Here is an 18,794-nt window from a genome sequence, read left to right on the forward strand (position 1 = left end):
AAGGTATACCGCTAGAGCCAGGGCTAGGCACGGGGGCAATAAAGACTCCGACGCCAAATTACGGACAACGGTAGCTTTACTGAGGGTAGACAGTTGGTAAAGTCTATACAGTTCAGCCAGGGCCCAAGGAGGTGACCAATGACTCAGAGACCTTAAAGGGGTACTCCGCCCCTAGACATCTCATCCCCTATTCAAAGGATAGGGGATAAGATGTCAGATCGCCAGGGTCCCGCTACTGGGGACCCCAGGGATCGCTGTTGCAGCACCCCGCTATCATTACTGCGCAGAGCGAGATCGCTCTGCACATAATGACGGGCAATACAGGGGCCAGAGCATCGTTACATCACGGCTCCGCCCCTCGTGACGTCACGGCCCGCCCCGTCAATACAAGTCTATGGGAAGGGGGCGTGGCGGTCGTCACACCCCCTGCCATAGACTTGCATTAAGGGGACGGGCCGTGATGTCATGAGGGGCGGAGCCATGACGTCACGCTGCTCCGGCCCCTGTATCACCCGTCATTACGCACAGAGCGAACTCGCTCTGTGCAGTAATGATGGGGGGGTGCCGCAGTGGTGATCCCCGGGGTCCCCAGCAGCGGGACCATGGCGATCTAACATCTTATCCCCTATCCTTTGGATAGGGGATAAGATGCCAGGGGAGGAGTACCCCTTTAAGGGCTTTCTGGGACTTGTAGTAGGACTGGACAATTGAATGTAGACCACGCTGACTAGAAAGATGACAGGGACTGACTTGACTTGACTCATAAAGCTGTGACTTTAGTTACTTGAATTGATGGTGGCTGCAGGACTGGACTTTGAGCTCTCCAACACTCTGGACACACATACTAGGCGATTGCACAGGACCTTAGCTTAGCAGAAGAGCAGAGCTAAAAGAGAGAGAGAAGCTCCACCCAGGGCTTATATGGGGGAGACTAGCAGGGATCCCATAGGTCACTCTTGGGATCACCTGGTCACTGATACCTCCTGGGTAACAATCACATGACATATCACATGGTATAATTTTTAAAGCAACATTACATTTTATAACACTTTACATAGTAAAACATATTTACAATGGGGAAACAAGTGCAGGGGGCCTTGGGCACACTGAAGGAGGCTGCCTGACAGGACAGCAGGAGCACGGGGTAACACCTCCCGTACTGGGCCACCACACTCATAAATGAAAGAGAGGCCTTATAGGCCCCCTAAGCTCCTGGGCTCCTTAACCGCACCCTCTGCACCCCCTGTAGTTGCTTCCCTGCTCCCGACTCTCCCCCAACAGACAATGTCAAGGGAAAGAATGATGTTGGATTTCACTCGCCAATCACACTGGCAGTGGCTTACCCTCCCCCCCCCCCCCCCCCATTCCAAAAGCAAGAACACTTGGCCAAGTATTTAGGTGTGTGGGAGGATTAGGAAAGATGTCTTTTAGTCCAATGAGCCAACAATTATCACGTGTGTGGCTATCTTTAGTGCACCTGCCTCAGGGCTCCTCAAAATATTATTCACCATGGTGCCAGTCCACCAGTAGGTGTGTGCCACTGGATCACTAGCACAATCTTTTCCATGCAATGTAAACAGTGTTCCCCAACATGTGGCTCTCCAGTTGTTGCAGAATCACAACTCTGACTTTGGCTGTCAGGGCACGATGGGAGTTGTAGCTGGAACTGCGGGACAAGGTAATGGTCAGCAGGGAGAAGACCCCCTTGACTATAGGCTGTGCATGTGATAAGTCCACCCTTGGTTTGTTACTCCCTTACTTGTCTGATATCATTGTTTATTTCAAAGAGGGGGCTAAGTCCAGGGGCAAAAGTATTTAGAGGCCTATTACTTCGTGGTCCCCTATAGCAGCTACCCTGCCTCTAAGGAAGTGTTTCCCAACCAGGGTGCCTCCAGCTGTTGCAAAACTACAACTCCCAGCATGCCTGGACAGCCTTCGGCTGTCCAGGCATGCTGGGAGTTGTAGTTTTGCAACAGCTGGAGGCACCCTGGTTGGGAAACACTGCTCTAAGGTACAGATGCCCTTATAAATGTCCTAGTGATATATGATCCTATGACTTCATGGTTAGTAAACAATGACATCATCAGCGTTACCACTTTTACAAGAGCATATACATATATTATCGTAATCCGTCTCCCCAATCCATCACGAGTCGACACGCGCGGCAACATGAAAGTGCCCATTTACATTATAAATGTGCATTACAAATAGTCCCTATGTGTCTGAGCGATCTTTCTATTTCTTCTAGAAAACAGGGTATTTGAATGGATAAAGCCGTAGGTCTCTTCGGATTGTCCAGTAGTTAGAGTCAATCCAGGCTCACACATTTCATAGCATAATCTGTTCATGTGAACAGGAGCCAGGTGGTAACTTTAATGTAAGATAAAGGCACTTTTATTTTATAAGTCAGTGATAATGTCCCCGCGTATAAATGGAGCATCTGCCAATACGGTAAGGTATGGCACCGAGGTGATCTCTTTTATAAAAGCACAAGGTTAGGTAGAGGGCGAAAACAAACATTGTATCTTGCTCATTGCTGGAGGATACACTTTTAATCTTGATGGGGCCTACAGTGATTTACAATGCAATAGACTGCTGACCCCTATGGCACTGAAACTGATAAGAGCACAAGTCCCTACTCCAAGACATGGCCATATATTTACCTCAATCTCTATCCACCTCAGGCTTTCAACGGGCGGACATGATATGAACACTCTGCAGCAAAGGTGCCTATGGGTAGTGTAATATTAATGTCGGTGGCAAAGGGTGAGAACATCTAATGTGATGAAACGTGAAATCATATTTTTCACCATCCCTGAGCAGTAGAGTCGTTGTTTGCCCATGAGATTATCACAAAAAATATGTATTTGAATAGAAGGGGTTATGTGAATTTTATATGGTCTTTCCTATTCTTTTTATCTCTACCCGATAAGTTTAAAGGAAAACTGTCAGATATTTTCTCCCTCACTATCCACAGTACTGGTGGATAGTGCGGGAGACGCTGATTCCTATGAGCCCTACCTTGTCCGGATCCGCCCGGCCGTTCGCCCGCAATTGTACTTTTATTCTATGGGTATATCTTGCTGTAACTGGCACGGGCGGGGCTTCTGCAGGTTAACTGGCACTGACATCAGCGCCACTTATGAATATTCATCCCCCCTCCTTACAGTTCTCCCTCTCTTTGCCGCTCCTAACTGGAGGGAGGGGGTATGAATATTCATAAGCGGCGCTGACGTCAGTGCCAGTTAAGCTGCAGAAGCCCCGCCCGTGCCAGTAACAGCAAGATATACCCATAGACTAAAACTACAATTGCGGGCGAACGGCCAGGCGGATCCGGGTAAGGTAGGGCTCATAGGAATCAGCGTCTCCCGCACTATCCACCAGTACCTGTGGATAGTGCAGGAGAAAATATCTGACAGTTTTCTTTGAAAGGGGTACTCCACTGGAAAACTTTTTATTTTTATTTTTTATTTTATCAACTGGTGCCAGAAAGTTAAACAGATTTGTAAATTACTTCTATATAAAAATCTTAATCCTTCCAGTACTTATCAGCTGTTATATGCTCCACAGGAAGTTTTTTTTTGTTTTTGTTTTTTTTTATTTCCTTTCTGTCTGACCACAGTACTCTCTGCTGAGACCTCTGTCTATTATAGAAAATGCTTCTGCTCTGGACAGTTCCTAAAATGGACAGAGGTGTCAGCGGAGAGCACTGTGGTCAGACAGACAGCAAATTCAAAAAAAAAAGCACTTCCTATGGAACATACAGCAGCTGATAAGGGTTAAGATTTTTAGACAGAAGTTTTTTTTTAGACAGAAGATTTACAAATCTGCTTAACTTTCTGGCACTAGTTGATAGTTTATTAACATTGTAATTTGTTGTGGATCTCTCATCCCTGATGAGCCCCCAACACCATTGGGGGCGAAACGCGTAGGCTAAAGAGACCTACCACAATAATAGTTTACATTGTACCATACTTTTTAATATATCCCCTTTCCCTATTTCCACACCTTAATTAGGAGATTCATTTGTTAGGGACTATAAGATTAGGGCCTCACCTGTTTCCCCCATTTTCTCATGCCCCCCCCCCCCCCCTTTGTTTATGTGTGTACCTCTTTATGATTATTAAGTTCTTATCGAATCAAGTAAAAGTTATGTTTTAATCAAGCCTTATTGGTGTTTAAATAAGTGATTTACTAGTTGATAGTTGATTAAAATACATCACCAAGACTTAAAAAAAAAGTTAACATATTTTTTTATATGGCTAGCATGGGTTTTTAAAGTACTGGGGCCCTAGGGTCATATCTGACCAATGACAACATTAAGCTTACATGGTCTTCCTGCATTTTAGTTAGTAACCCACTGAATGCTCCATTCCCATCCTACACCCTAATCATGTTGATACATTATCCTATAAATTGGCTCTAGTGGGTGTCTAATGGAGATGTTACATCGGAATGTATGTTCTCAATGGGTTACCCATACGTTGTCCATTTCTCCCCCACTCTCCAAAGTCATTGGCTTCTTATGGAACTGGCCCCAGTGTGTATAAAATAAGGAATTTAGTCTGTAAAGCCCCACTCGGACCCATGTAAGAGATCACAGTTTGTATACATCACTAATGTAAGTGTTCTTGTTTTGTAGGTCAATAAATATTGACCTCTATTTTACGGCTTACTAAATAGTCTGATGTAGTGTTGCTGTACTAAATGTAGTATTACTCAATAGCATAGCTATTCTTATGGCTTGTATGCTAATAATGTCCTACAAAGTTGACCTTTAGCTGTAAGTTGTTATCTCCACCCCAACAATCTCAAGACCATTGATTCCTAGATAGAACTTTTGACTAAATGTGATATCTGCAACCTAATAAAATGATGATAAACCCACGTATGACTTTACCTTCAGATTAATTAAATCTATTACTCCCTGTTATCAACCAATTCAAGCAAGGAGGAGAATGACTGTAGTAATCTTTACTTGGCTTACTGACAGAAAAATGTCGGCCCCCATGACCTCTACATTATCTCCCATATCTTTTGTTCTGAGGACCCTCATGTATGTACTCGTGAAGATATAGGCAGCTCTTTTTATGACATTTACCCTAAGAAGCCTTATGGTCCCCCACACATAGTTGTATTATGGCCACATCTGATGACCTGAGTTGACTACTGTCCATTGGGGTCATCAGACCTACAATCAGGCCTAGAGTTATTGCCCTAGTACAGATACATTTAGGCTGGTCTTACATGTACTTTAGCACTTAGGTCAGTATTTTTAGCCAAAGCCAAGTGTTAAACAAACAGAGATAAAAATGTTGCACCTTTTTCTGGCTTTTGGACAAACTCCTGGTTTTAGCTAAAAATGCTGATTAAGTACTGACCAAAACCATATGCAGAACCCAACTTAAGTCCTTAGTTCTTTACATGACTGTGGTGGGCTTCTACTTTTAACCTGACTCATGGACAATGTTTCGGAGCCATAGTCTTTATGCTGAAAAGTTGTACCCATGTTGTGTTAGAGTCAGGTTGGTTTCTTTCATTCGTCCAGGTCAAACTTACCAGAATGTAGGATAGTATCTCACAAATAAAAGACAGAATCTACCAAACAGAACCCAATATCTTCAAGTCTACTTAAATTGTCTTCACTGGAACCTGATAGGTTCCTCATCACCTATATGAGGCTATCCTCATGATTGGTATGTCATATATGTACCTATTCTCTTTAACATGAGAGACCAGTATATATATATATATATATATATATATATATATATAGTATATTGGGAACTGAGCTCAAAGGGTCAGCGTAGAAGGTTATCCAGTGGTACCAGATGTTTACATCCTGGCCTACGGGTAGTAAGCTTGGCATGAAGAACAGTGGTTGCTTTGCATTGAGAGGCGTTCCTTCTTGGCACACAACACAATCGATTGACAAATTCTGTCATCTTTGAGGTGCACGTCAGAGCACAGAGGGAACGAGAGAGTTGTGCAGTGAGAGTAAGAGCAGGGGCACCCACAATGTCCGCTGTGGGATGGGAGAGGCAGATTTGGGAGACTTTAGAGGCAGGCAAGGCAAGCAGTCTGCTACCGAACTGCAGGAAACACTGAGAACACAAACACGGCAGGTGTAGAAGGAGAAAAAGAGGATGTCTGGGTCTCAAAAATAATGTCTTAAATATTTCTAGCCTAAGAATCCGGAGTTTGTTTGCTGTTTGTTTTCCTTGCTTAGTAATGACAGGGTGAAGGCTGCTTTGGCATTAGAAATGTAGGCAGTGCCAGCAGGCCGGGAGAAAACCTGGTACTTTAATAACTGTTATTATTATATCGAAGCCAACGCAGTCAATCAAACTGGGATCTTCAATACTCTCCACCCCGGCAAAAAAAAAAGAAAAAAAAAAAGCAACAACTTCAGAGTGAACGTTTTGCATTTCTCACCCACAGTTGTCACTTAGCTTTCATGGCATGTTTACTAGAGAACAGAACCTCTCAGACAGACTGAGAATGAATCTGGCGTATTATGTCATAGGCGTAGAGTTGAGTTCAGCCCTTTACTGGAAATGTGAGGGTTAGTGAAAGCCATACGGGCCAGTATCAATCATGTCCACAAGTCATAGATGACACGCCATGTATAATAACCGCTGCTAGGAAAACCTGTGACTTCTCCGCATCTCACATTCAAGCTCTTTTTGATTTTGGATAAATGGAGCTTTTTTTTTTTTTTTTTGTCCCTTTTCTTGCCTAGCAAATACATCACTGTTTTAATGCAATCAATACCGCAAGGAAGAAAAAAAAAAGCGAGCAACACCGATTGTGCCTACACTGCACCTCCAGAGTCAGCATCCACAGCTCAGACAGCTGCGAGGACTGAAGGACTGCAAGTGATCGTTCTCATGCAAAATGTGGCATAATGAAAAGAAATAGTCTGCCCAGACTCCAAAACCACTGGCTGTAGTGTACCGGGAGCAGCCGGATGATACTGCAGCTGCCTTATACATTTCCAGTGATTTAAAGGAAATGACAATAGCAAATTAAAAGGAGGTTGTGAGGAATATTTATATCGGTATTTTGCTTTTACCCCCCCCCGTCCAGCCATGTCAGCCAGCCCCGAGCCTCACAGCAGGACTTAGCTGCGGCATTTAAGTGGGCCCTGGTGCTTTTATAATTTTCCATAAACAACCTGTTATGGGGCCGGAGGGCATGAGGGAAACTCTAATTTGCCTATAGGAGCGTGACAGCACAGCTGTGGTTCTATATCGTCTGCCATTCATAGCTACCATTAACTCATCTCAATGTTCATTCAATTATTTTCTCCTTGTTTTATTTTTCTTTTCTTTTATCCCTTTTAGTTTGAATGGCCTGCAATGCCCTGAGGGACCTTGAGCCAGGAAGAATTTTAGTTTAGACAAAATATGTGCAAAAAATATTCTGTAGACCTTTTCAGAAGGATTCTGTTGTGTTTCCTTCTTCCTCCCTGGTTGGGAAATGTAGAGCGTTATTCATACTTCACAGCAATGGACATTCCTGAGGGGTGACCAATTGCATTGTGCACTATAGAGTAGACTGGAAATTTTTCAGCCTGGGGGGGGGATAAAAAAAACTTCCTTGGAGTAATGGCGCTGGCTAAGTGGTTATATTAACGATAACAATTATTCACTTATTGCCTCAACTTGGAGTTGGGTTGTCATGGGGTGGTTCTGGAGTTTGTCAATTCCCTAGTTCCGTACAGTAAGGTGTTGGGTGACTGGGGAGTGGTGTGTTATATTTGCAATACTGATGACAAGGACCACTTTTTTATGTACTATGCTTGAGCTCCTGAAGAACCAATTCAAAATGCAATTATGTTCCTAAGTGCAGCTACCTTGCCTGCAGACAGCGTCTATCTCTAGCCCTGCCTAGATGTAAAAATCTGACTTGCATTGGTGCCTATGGCCTGCTAGCTAACTGAGCTTGAGGTGGATCTTCACCAAGTCTGAGAACACCCCTGTGCAGCTATAGAAGGCAGACTCCGCACTGCTGGCCCCTCTAGCACTTATGGGGGGTAACACAACCTCAATTCAAGAGGGTTATTAGATTTTCTGCAGTGCACTGAGACAACATAAAACCCGGAGATAAAGTGATTAATGGAGCAATGCCTTGTGGGTCTCTTTAGCAAGGAACAGGTCAATGGAGTGGTGCCCTACAGCATTATTGCAGGGAAAGAAGTTTAACCCCTTCAAGGTCCAGCTATAGGGTTGTACAGACGACAAATTCCCAAGGGTTATTAGGGACAAGGACTAGTCTATACCTTTGCAAAGATGACTTCAGCCTGCTATCGATAATACCCATGCAGTGGCGCACAAACATAATGAATATATACATGCCTGGGTCTTCCTATGGAGCATTCTTCCAGCCAATCATCTGGGTTACAACTGGAAGCTGTCCACTTTACTTCCAGCAATGAAAGCTCTTATATCTCATATCATATTTCAATGCATTCAAGGTCTGATCTGGTAGAAGAATAAGAATAGCTTACCCAAAGGGCAATATCAAAGGGGGCCCCACACACCACCTTGGCACTGCCAATCAAATGTCCAGAACAGCTTGAGCCTTGATCACACACAGTAAGAAAAAAAAATCATATAAAATGGGATCCAGCAGTAGGAGCTCACTGTGGGTAGGAGAGGCTTTACGCCTGGTCCTTGGTTCCTTATACTTTCCCAATTGCCAGACTGAAAGTTGGGCAACTGCAGATTAGCTGCGTATCAGTCCACTTGCCTTTCGTCTTTGTCCATGGAAAAAAATCCCCAAAACAGGCGTCAGATCAATCCTTGGGACCAACGTGGAGGTTCCCTGGGTCAAAAAGTCACCTGGGGACAGAGGATGATGTTCCCAGCACCCCTGCACCCCCTGCAAGGCGATAAGCTGTGTGCTCACGAATGGATGTCTACAGCTGAGCATGTCCTGTGTCTGGCTAGATGTCAATCATTCTGTGGAATGTATGGAGCACAGCGTGCAAATCCTTCTATAAGGTCACTGTGCACATCCTGCTTTTCCTTCGCTTTTTATCAAGGTCTGTCTGCTTCCCATTGTCTTGCCATGGAGATGATCTGTCACTGATGTGATGCAGATTCTTCTGTATATTTATGGATCAATCCCTCCCACCTTCTGTGTCTCCTTTTCTTTATATCCTTTTTTCTTCTTCTTTCTCCTCCTCTCTTCCTTGTGTGTCCCTCTCTCTCTCTCTCTCTTCTCAGCTTCTAAGTGTGTTGTTACCTGCAGGATTCACAAGCACCAGTTCAGCACCAAGTCAGTGTGAAAACTCTCTCCCATCCTTTTTCCCCCATTCCATGCCTGTCCCACCGCAGCCAATGGCACCGAAAGCTACGCCTCCGCCGCGCCGCCATTGGCTTCGTCCGTCCCTGGGGTGACACTCCATTGGATGACTTCAGGCTCCGTGCTTTAACCCTCTCGCTGCTCGCTCTTTCAGCATCATCCTCGACACAATATCTTATAGAGAATTGCAGCAGGGGGGAGTTAGGGCTTGCAGCTGCCTGGATTTACAAATCTATTAAGTCTCTTATTTCCACTTAAAGTAGCTGAGTTTGAAACCAATTGTTCTACAATCCCTGATCCTTAATGTAATAAGACACCCAGGAGATAGTATATCATGTAATAACAATTCAGAGCAGCAATTTCTTGCTCGACACAGGTTGTAGTGGTAAGAAGAAAAAAAAAAGAGGGACAGGGGCCGTAAAGTAGAATTACAATTATTTCCGTAATACCCTTTTCGGATGAAATATTGATGCAAAAAGAAGTGAGTTATCTGTGATCACCGTCTGCCTGCGCGGTTACGGAGAATATAAAGTGTTTATTCCCCCGGTTGATTTCCTCCCACACCTTGTACTGGGAGATGCAGAGGTGGTGGGAAGGTGCACATTTTTTGCTTTCCAAGGACATTTAGCATGGGCACGCTTCCTCACAATAGAGATATTAGGCGTTGTTGTGCCCAAATCCTACATTGCCGATCGTTACTGTTCTTTAAGATGCCAAATTTTTCTTTCTTTTTATTTTTTATTTTCTTCTTCTACAAAAAGTACATTTGCTTTAACTCCCGGTATGTAAGTGCCTTTCCTAACAGTATGCAAAAATATTAGTCGTTTCGTTCTAGCTGTTGAATTGGCGTCATTTTTATTTTTTTTATATATGGAAAAGTACTTAAGCTGCGAGGAATAAGAACAGACAATAAGCATTTCCTTTGGGTTTAAGACAGCTGCTTCCATTATGTAGTTCTTTCCTCTATTCCTTCTTTTTCTCGCTTTTTTTTTTTTTTTTTTGCGATGGTAAACATTCCGTTTTAGGATAATTAGACTGCCCATCATGTAATGTTTCTGGATTGGGCTGTCGTCGGATTGTGCGTCGGTAATGGGCTGAGGATGTACTTATCATGGAGAAAGTGTTATTGCCGGAGTGGTAAATCAGCATTCTGGCACCTTGCACGTGGACCTAATTCAATGCCTTTTAATAGCCAATAGAAAAGATTCCAGGAGGAGTAGTCTAAGGTGGTGTTTCCCAACCAGGGAGCCTCCAGCTGTTGCAAAACTACGACTCCCCGCATGCCCGGACAGTCTTTGGTTACAGCTGGAGGCACCCTGATTGGGAAACACTGGTCTAAGGCTGTGGTCTGAAAATTATAGACCTCCAGCTGTTGCGAAACTACAACGCCCAGCATGCCCGGACAGCCAAAGGCTGTCCAGACATGCTGGGAATTGTAGTTTTGCAACAGCTGGAGGCACCCTGGTTAGGAAACACTGGTCTAAGGCAGTGGTCTCCAAACTGTGGACCGCCGGATGTTTCTAAACTACACCTCCCAGCATTCTCGGACAGCCTTGCAGGGAGTTGCAGTTTTGCACATCTGGAGGCATCCTGGTTGGAAAACACTGTATGGTCTAAGGCAGTGGTCTCTAAACTGTGGACCTCCAGCTGTGGCAAAACAGCAGGGCATGCTGAGAGTTGTTGTTTTGCAACAACTGGAGGCACTCTGTTGTAGAAACGCTGGTCTAAGGGCAGTGGTCTCCAAACTGTGGACCTCCAGCTGTTGCTACAAATCCCAGCATGCCCGGAAAGCCAACAGTTGGAGGCATCCTGGTTGGGAAACAATCGTAGGTGGTCTTCTTAAGGAAGTTTCACTGTATTACAACTCAGCTCCATTCAATTCAATGGATCTGAGTTGCAATACCACACATAAACTGAGGGCCATGGTGGCACTGTTTCTTTGAGAAAGCAGCATTGTTTTTTTCTAATCCCGGATAACTTTAGGTATAGAACACAGGCTCCATGTCTTAGTACATCTCCTCAGGCTTTCATGGTGGCGCCCACTCATTCCTGGGTCTAAGGCTGTCGTCTCTAAACTGTGGACCTCCAATTGTCTCAAGGTGCTTCTGTGGTCTCCAAACTGTGGCTGTCCGGGCATGCTGGGAGTTCTTGCAACAGCTGGAGGTTGGGAAACACTGGTCTAAGGCAGTGGTCTCCAAACTATGGACCTCCAGCTGTTGCAAAACTACAACTCCCAGCATGCCCGAACAGCCACCGTGGCGACCACAAGTCGGAGATTGTCTTAGTCAAAACATCTTGACTGTTGATCTATGTAGGTGGATGAAATAAATTTATGTTGAAAACAAACATTTATTCCATAAAGCATATTGATTTTTTTTTTTTAAGCGCATAATTAGACAGATGCGCCATTGGTGAAAAATGCTCTACAGAGATGGGTCAGGTCTTCTATCTCAGCCATCTCCATACTGGCTATTATCATATCTATAGGCTGTACTTAAGGCATAGTGCCGCCTGTTCATTGGTTTCCATTGGTAAGATCATCACATCAGACTTGTATACATCAACTATTTTTAGTGCAAGGTCATATGCTGTTAAATAAGGGGGGGGGGAAATGTGTGTGTATATATATATATATATATATATATATATATATATATATATATAGAATGTATTTTTTCTTGCATTGTGTAGCACATGGAGAAGTGTTTAGGAATGTGCGGCCGCTACCATGGAAGCTTGAGGAGATATACTAAGACAAGGAGCCTGAGTTCTGTACTTAAAAATATCAGGGATTAGAAAAGAGAAACAGCGCCACTACGGTCCTCAGTTTATGTGTGGTATTGCAGCTCAGATCTCTTAAATTGCATAAAGTCAAATTGTAATACAGTAAAACATCTTTAAGAAGATCAATCTTAAATTTCTGGTGGTGTTCTCAAAGAAAATGGCCACCATAATGTATGGTGGTCTGAAAATCTGTCATGCGGAATCTGGTTTAGATATGGGGCTGGTCTTCTCAAAGAGATTGGGAGAGATTTATCAAAACTTGTGGAGAGGAAGAGTGGTGCAGTTGCCCATAGCAACAAATTAGATTGCTTCTTTCACTTTCAAAAAGCCCTTTGAAAAATGAAAGCAGCGATCCTATTGGTTGCTATGGGCAACTGCACCACTTTTCCTCTGCACAGGCATTGATAAATCTCCTCTTTTAGAGAAGTTTCACATTATCACATTCAACCTAAAAGCACAAAAACATGACAGCTTTCTTCCAGAAACAGTGCCGCAGCTGTCCATGGCTATGATTGGTATTGCAGCTTAGCTCTATTTAGGTGAATGAGGCCTAGCTGCAATGCCAGACCAACCTTAGGACAGATACGGTGCTGTTTGTGGAAGAAATCAGCTATGCATTTTTAATCCTGGATAACCCCTTTAAAAGGGGCCATTCGGGATTTGAAAAAACATGGCTGTGAACATCTGTCCACAGGTTGCATCCGGTATTGCAGCTAGACCTCATTCACTTCAATGGAGCTGAGCTGCAATACCAGGCACAACCATGGACAGCTACGGCACTGATTCTTGAAGAAATGCTGGACAACCCCATTACCATGTTACAGCAAATGTCCTGTAATATGGCTACAATGGGACTTGATAAATGCTAGATTATCAAGTATTCTGGATTATTAAATGGCTATGGATAGGGGGGACGTGGCGTGAGGCCGAGGAAGATGGCCTTGTAAGTGTGGTGCTCCAGCTCCCTGAGGTGCAATATCGGCTCCAAACCTGGTGACCTGGCTGTTTTTTGAAGGGGATGACCTTCTGCAATCTTAAAAAGCCCCCCGCAGCTATCCGGCGGTCCTCAGTGCAATCCGGAGGGATAGCCCTCTACATGCAGCAGCCCCAGTCGCCGGCCCTGTGCAGTGCGGCCGCCATTACAGGCCCTGCATCAGGCCTCCGCTCCCGCTCCATCGGCGTGGCTCACCTGACGGTGTGGTCCCTAGTGAAGACCCCCTACCCCCGGCTACTCCAGGTGAATCGTCTAGCCCTACACACTCTGACCCTGCTGGACTCTCACCTACTCACCCCCTGCACCTCCAGCCCCTAAACCACAGAGGGCTATGTTGGCCTCAAGGCTTGATGCTGGGGCCCCTCACTTTGCCCCTCGGGGGGGGTCCGCATGGGGTTTCCCGGCCTGGGGTGGAAGGAACTTCCTGGGCTGCCTTATCGGAGGCAGATCTTGACTCCTCGGGTGCCCCGGCCCTGTCTCCTGTTCCTGCAGAGTGGAGTCAGATTTTAGCCCAAATTCCCACCAAGGAGGACTTTCGCTCTCTCATTACTGAAGTTACTGATGCTTGCAGTTCTGAAATTTCTTCCCTGCGTCAGGATTTATGTGATGTTTCTGACAGAGTGGAGGGCCTGGAGGATGCCCATGATGCTACCCGGGCCTATGTCACTCAGTTGCAGTGTACCATTGCCTCTCAATAAGAGTTTCTCAGCGACCCCCATGACCATGTGGAGGACTTGGATAACCGCGGGAGGCAGAACAACATCAGAGTGTGGGGGCTTCCAGAGGCAACCCGAGAGGAGGACCTCCATGTGTCCTTGGAAGCCATATTTAACCTCATCCTGGGTGAGCCTCCTTCTCACAAGATCAAATTGGATAGGGCTCATGGAGCTCTTCGCCCCAAGTCTTCTGCTGGTGCCCACGTGATGTCATCTGCTGTGTCCACAACTTCCAACTTAAATCATGGCTAAGGCCCGTTCTTTAAAGAACTTTGACTTTGATGGCGCACCTATCCAGCTGTATCAGGACTTGTCCTGGATCACCCTTCGCAAATGGTGAATGCTGCAACCTCTTCTGGCTGTCCTGCCGACCCATCAGGTACCCTATAGATGGAACTTTCCTTCTGCCCTTACTGCCCCTAAAGAGGGATGCTATGCTGTTTTATGCTCCTTCTCTGAAGTGCCTTCCTTCTTCCCCGCCCTGGACTTGCCTGTCCCTCAGATGGTGGACTGGGGTCTGGTATCAATGCCAAGTCTGCAGCCTTCCCGATCACGAGAATTGTAGCAGAGAAGAGACTTCCAAGAACTGGAAGGGTTTTAACGGCGCTGACCCGGACCAGAAGTATCAGGTTAAAACAGGCAGGTTTATTCAGGTATCAAACAATGCAACGTGTTTCACTGCGCTTGCGCGGCTTCATCAGGCATGCCTTCATCAGGCATGGTTGCCCGATGTCCCCCTCTGATCATTGCATTGTGCATTGATCTCGTAGATATTATCTGGGAGGGACCCGGACTTCTCTGGCATCTTCTCTGGACTTCTTTCCCTTCCTAACCTTTACAGAGTCCTTCATTTTTTTGGTGTGGTTTCTGGCTACAATGTTAACCTTTCCAATATGGAGGCACTTCCTCTGAACCTTCCTGATTCTTTGCTTGCTCTCTTGCATTCTAACTACTCCTTTAAGTGGTCCTCTTCTTCTATTAAATATTTAGGTGTATCACTTTCCTCTCGCTATACTTCCCTTTATTCTGCTAATTTTCCTTCTCTTTTTTGGAGCTCCGGGCCCTTATGGAAAAATGGCGGTCCCATTATATCTAATTTTTGGGGCGTATAGCGATGCTAAAAATGACAATTTTGCCCAAGATACTTTACTTTTTTGAGACCCTATCGGTACGGGTCCTGTTGTCGGCCTTGCAGTCTTTTCAGTCGGCGGTTTTCTGTTTTATTTGGGATGCTAAACGACATTGCCTCCAAATGTTGGTGATGATGGCCAGTAGATCCATGGGTGGTTTAGCGGTCCCGGATGTCTCTAAGTATTATTGGGCTTGCCATTTGCGTCATCTGGCGGCATGGTCCTTCTACCATGCGTAGAGCCGTTGGATGGAATTGGAGAAATTATGGTTGGCTCCAATACATCCTAATTCTCTCCTCTGGTGTCCTACTTCTTCTACTGTCTCCTCTGGTCCCTTGTTGGGTCCAATGTCTTTTCCTCACTACGTATGTGACTACTGGTCTAGGAAGTTTACTCTTTTCTCCTCTTCTCCTTTGCGGTCCTTCCTTTACCACCCTGCTTTTTCCTCTGGGCTGTCTCTGGGTATGGTGAGGGAGTAGGGTTCATATTTGCTGGGCTGACGTGGTGGATCCTCTTTTTCATACTCTTTTGCCCTTTGAACAGCTAGTCTCCTGTTGGGGACTCCACTCCTCTGAGCAATTCCACTACCTGCAACTTAGCCACTTTATGACCTCCTCGTTCGGTTCTAATGTGGTGTCCTTACCCACGAATTTTGAACAGTTGTGTCGTGGTGGGCCTCAGACGAGGGGACTTTTCTCAGATATCTACTCTGTCCTTCTGGCTTACCCCTCAGGTGCTGCCCCTTCTCATCACTATATGCACCGCTGGGAGGATGTCCTGGGGATTGCCATCACTCTCCCTCACTCGCATATCATTTTAGAATGGGCTTCTGCTTCTAAGGCTTCTATATGGACTGCGTATAAGGAAACCCAGTTTAAACTGCTTATGGGATGGTATCACATCCTGGAGCTGCTTAACAAATTGAACCCCGCTTTTCCCCCCCAATGTTGGCGCTGTGGGGTTGGCCTGGGAACTGTTTTTTCATATGCAAAGTATTGGACAAGGACTCTCTCTCCGTCTGAGACTGACCTGTTGATTCGCATATGTGAGATTCCTTCACTAGAATCACTCATAGCCTCTTTAAATAATACTATTCCCTCGTTCCTCTCTATCTGGGACCCATGGGACCGCTTTTCTGATCAACTACCCCCCTGATATGCTTTTTCTTCAGTTCCTCTCTTACTCTTTTCCCCCTTTCTTTGGTTTCTTTCTTAGTGTTTTGTCTTGTTTTTGTACTGTTGTTTGTCTATGTGTTGTCGTTGTTTGATTTTTATAATTTTTCCACATGTACGCTTTTATGTTTCTTGTGGCAGTTTTGGCTGCTTCCCCTTTGAGTTTTGTGCATGTACTCAGTTTTTTTTTCGCCTCAATGGCGTATTTCTCTGGGGGAAGTATGAATCTTGAACTTTCACCCTGTGAATTGTTTGGTTATACTTGGCCCTTGTGGGCTCTTTGAGCATTTGACATGCTGTTTGTATTTTTGTCTGTATAAAATTGTAAAACTTTAATAAAAATTTACAGTTTAAAAAAAAATGGCTATGGATAATGCATGTAAACTCACTTTTAACCCCTTCAGGACCAAGCCCATTTTGGCCTTAAGGACCAGAGCCTTTTTTGCACATCTGACCACTGTCACTTTAAACTTTAATAACTCTGGAATGCTTTTAGTTATCATTCTGATTCCGAGATTGTTTTTTCGTGACATATTCTACTTTAACATGGTGGTAAATTTTTGTGGTAACTTGCATCCTTTCCTTGTGAAAAATCCTAAAATTTGATGAAAAATTTTAAAATTTTGCATTTTTCTAACTTGGAAGCTCTCTGCTTGTAAGGAAAATGTATATTACAAATAAAAAAATTTTTTATTCACATATACAATATGTCTACTTTATGTTTGCATCATAAAAGTGATGAGTTTTTACTTTTAGAGATAATATGTAGATGGGTTCCTCTCAAGAAGGCGCTGGTACCCGGGGATAAAGATGAAGTTCTTTATTGGCAACGCGTTTCGATCCCGAACCGGGATCTTCGTCAGGCCTGCCAGGTCAGGGATGCCTGACGAAGATCCCGGTTCGGGATCGAAACGCGTTGCCAATAAAGAACTTCATCTTTATCCCCGGGTACCAGCTCCTTCTTGAGAGGAACCCATCTACGTATTATCTCTATTGCTACTTACCGGACTGACGAGCGTCACACCGGGCTTGTTCCTCATGGCAGCGGTTTCCCTTGATCTTCTATACACAGATGATACTGTAGGTGTTGTGCTCTGAGCGCAACACCAAGGGGTAAGAACCCATCTTTACGTTAACTCTTATCATTGTCAAACGGTCCTCACTAGGGGCGCACCTCCTGTGTTTTTTTTTCGTTTTTACTTTTGGAAGACACCAGAGGGCTTCAAAGTTCAGCAGCAATTTTCCAATTTTTCACAAAATTTTCAAACTCACTATTTTTCAGGGACCAGTTCAGGTTTGAAGTGGATTTGAAGGGTCTTCATATTAGAAATACTCCACAAAAGACCCCATTATAAAAACTGCACCCCCGAAAGTATTCAAAATGACATTCAGTCATCATTTTAACCCTTTAGGTGTTTCACAGGAATAGAAGCAAAGTGAAGGAGAAAATTCACAATCTTCATTTTTTACACTCGCATGTTCTTCTAGACCCAATTTTTGAATTTTTGCAAGGGGTAAAAGGAGAAAATGTATACTTATATTTGTAGCCCGATTTCTCTCGAGTAAGCACATACCTCATATGTCTATGTAAAGTGTTCGGCGGGTGCAGTAGAGGGCTCAGAAGGGAAAGAGCGATAAGGGAATTTTGGAGAGTACGTTTTTCTGAAATGGTTTTTGGGGGGCATGTTGCATTTAGGAAGCCCCTATTGTGCCAGAACAGCAAAAAACCCTCACATGGCATACCATTTTGGAAACTAGACCCCTTGAGGAACATAACAAGGAATAAAGTGAACCTTAATACCCCACAGGTGTTTCACGACTTTTGCATATGTAAAAAAATATATATTTTTTTTCACTAAAATGTGTGTTTCCCCCCAAATTTCACATTTTTCCAAGGGCTAATAGCAGGAAATACCCCCCAATATTTGTAACCCCTTCTCTTCTGAGTATGGAGGTATCCCATAAGTTGACCTGAAGTGCACTATGGGCGAACTACAATGCTCAGAAGAGAAGGAGTCATATTTGGCTTCTTGAGAGCAAATTTTGCTCGGGGGGCATGTCGCATTTAGGAAGCCCCTATGGTGCCAGAACAGCAAAAAAAAAACACATGGCATACCATTTTGGAAACTAGACCCCTTGAGGAATGTAATAAGGAATAAAGTGAGCCTTATTACCCCACAGGTGTTTCACGACTTTTGCATATGTAAAAAAAAAAAAAAATGTTTCCACTAAAATGTGTGTTTCCCCCCAAATTTCACATTTTTGCCAGGGTTAATAGCAGGAAATACCCCCCAATATTTGTAACCCCTTCTCTTCTGAGTATGGAGGTACCCCATAAGTTGACCTGAAGTGCACTATGGGCGAACTACAATGCTCAGAAGAGAAGGAGTCATATTTGGCTTTTTGAGAGCAAATTTTGCTCGGGGGGCATATCGCATTTAGGAAGCCCCTCTGGTGCAGAGCAGCAAAAAAAAAAAAACACATGGCATACCATTTTGGAAACGAGACCCCTTGAGGAACGTAACAAGGGGTACAGTGAGCATTTGCCCCCCACTGGTGTCTGACAGATCTTTGGAACAGTGGGCTGTACAAGTTTTCATTTTCACGGACCACTGTTCCAAAGATCTGTCAGACACCAGTGGGGTGTACATTCTCACTGCAACCCTAATTACATTCCGTGAGGGGT

General features: G+C 44.5%; 1 protein-coding gene across 2 annotated transcripts in view; it reads right to left on the reverse strand.

Annotated features, from left to right (window-relative positions):
- BRINP2 (BMP/retinoic acid inducible neural specific 2) overlaps positions 1–9,290 on the reverse strand; it is a 361,798-nt gene extending 352,508 nt beyond the window's left edge. The window contains exon 1 of one of the 2 annotated variants that reach the window (XM_056532001.1): positions 8,513–9,290. The gene's annotated coding sequence lies outside the window, so the exon portion shown is untranslated. Of the gene's footprint in view, positions 1–8,360 lie in introns of both variants that reach the window. The other variant, XM_056532002.1, reaches the window with a different exon arrangement.
- Positions 9,291–18,794: the final 9,504 nt, after the last annotated feature.

Source organism: Hyla sarda, chromosome 7 (assembly GCF_029499605.1).
Source record: "Hyla sarda isolate aHylSar1 chromosome 7, aHylSar1.hap1, whole genome shotgun sequence".
NCBI classification, from domain to species: Eukaryota; Metazoa; Chordata; class Amphibia; order Anura; family Hylidae; genus Hyla; species Hyla sarda.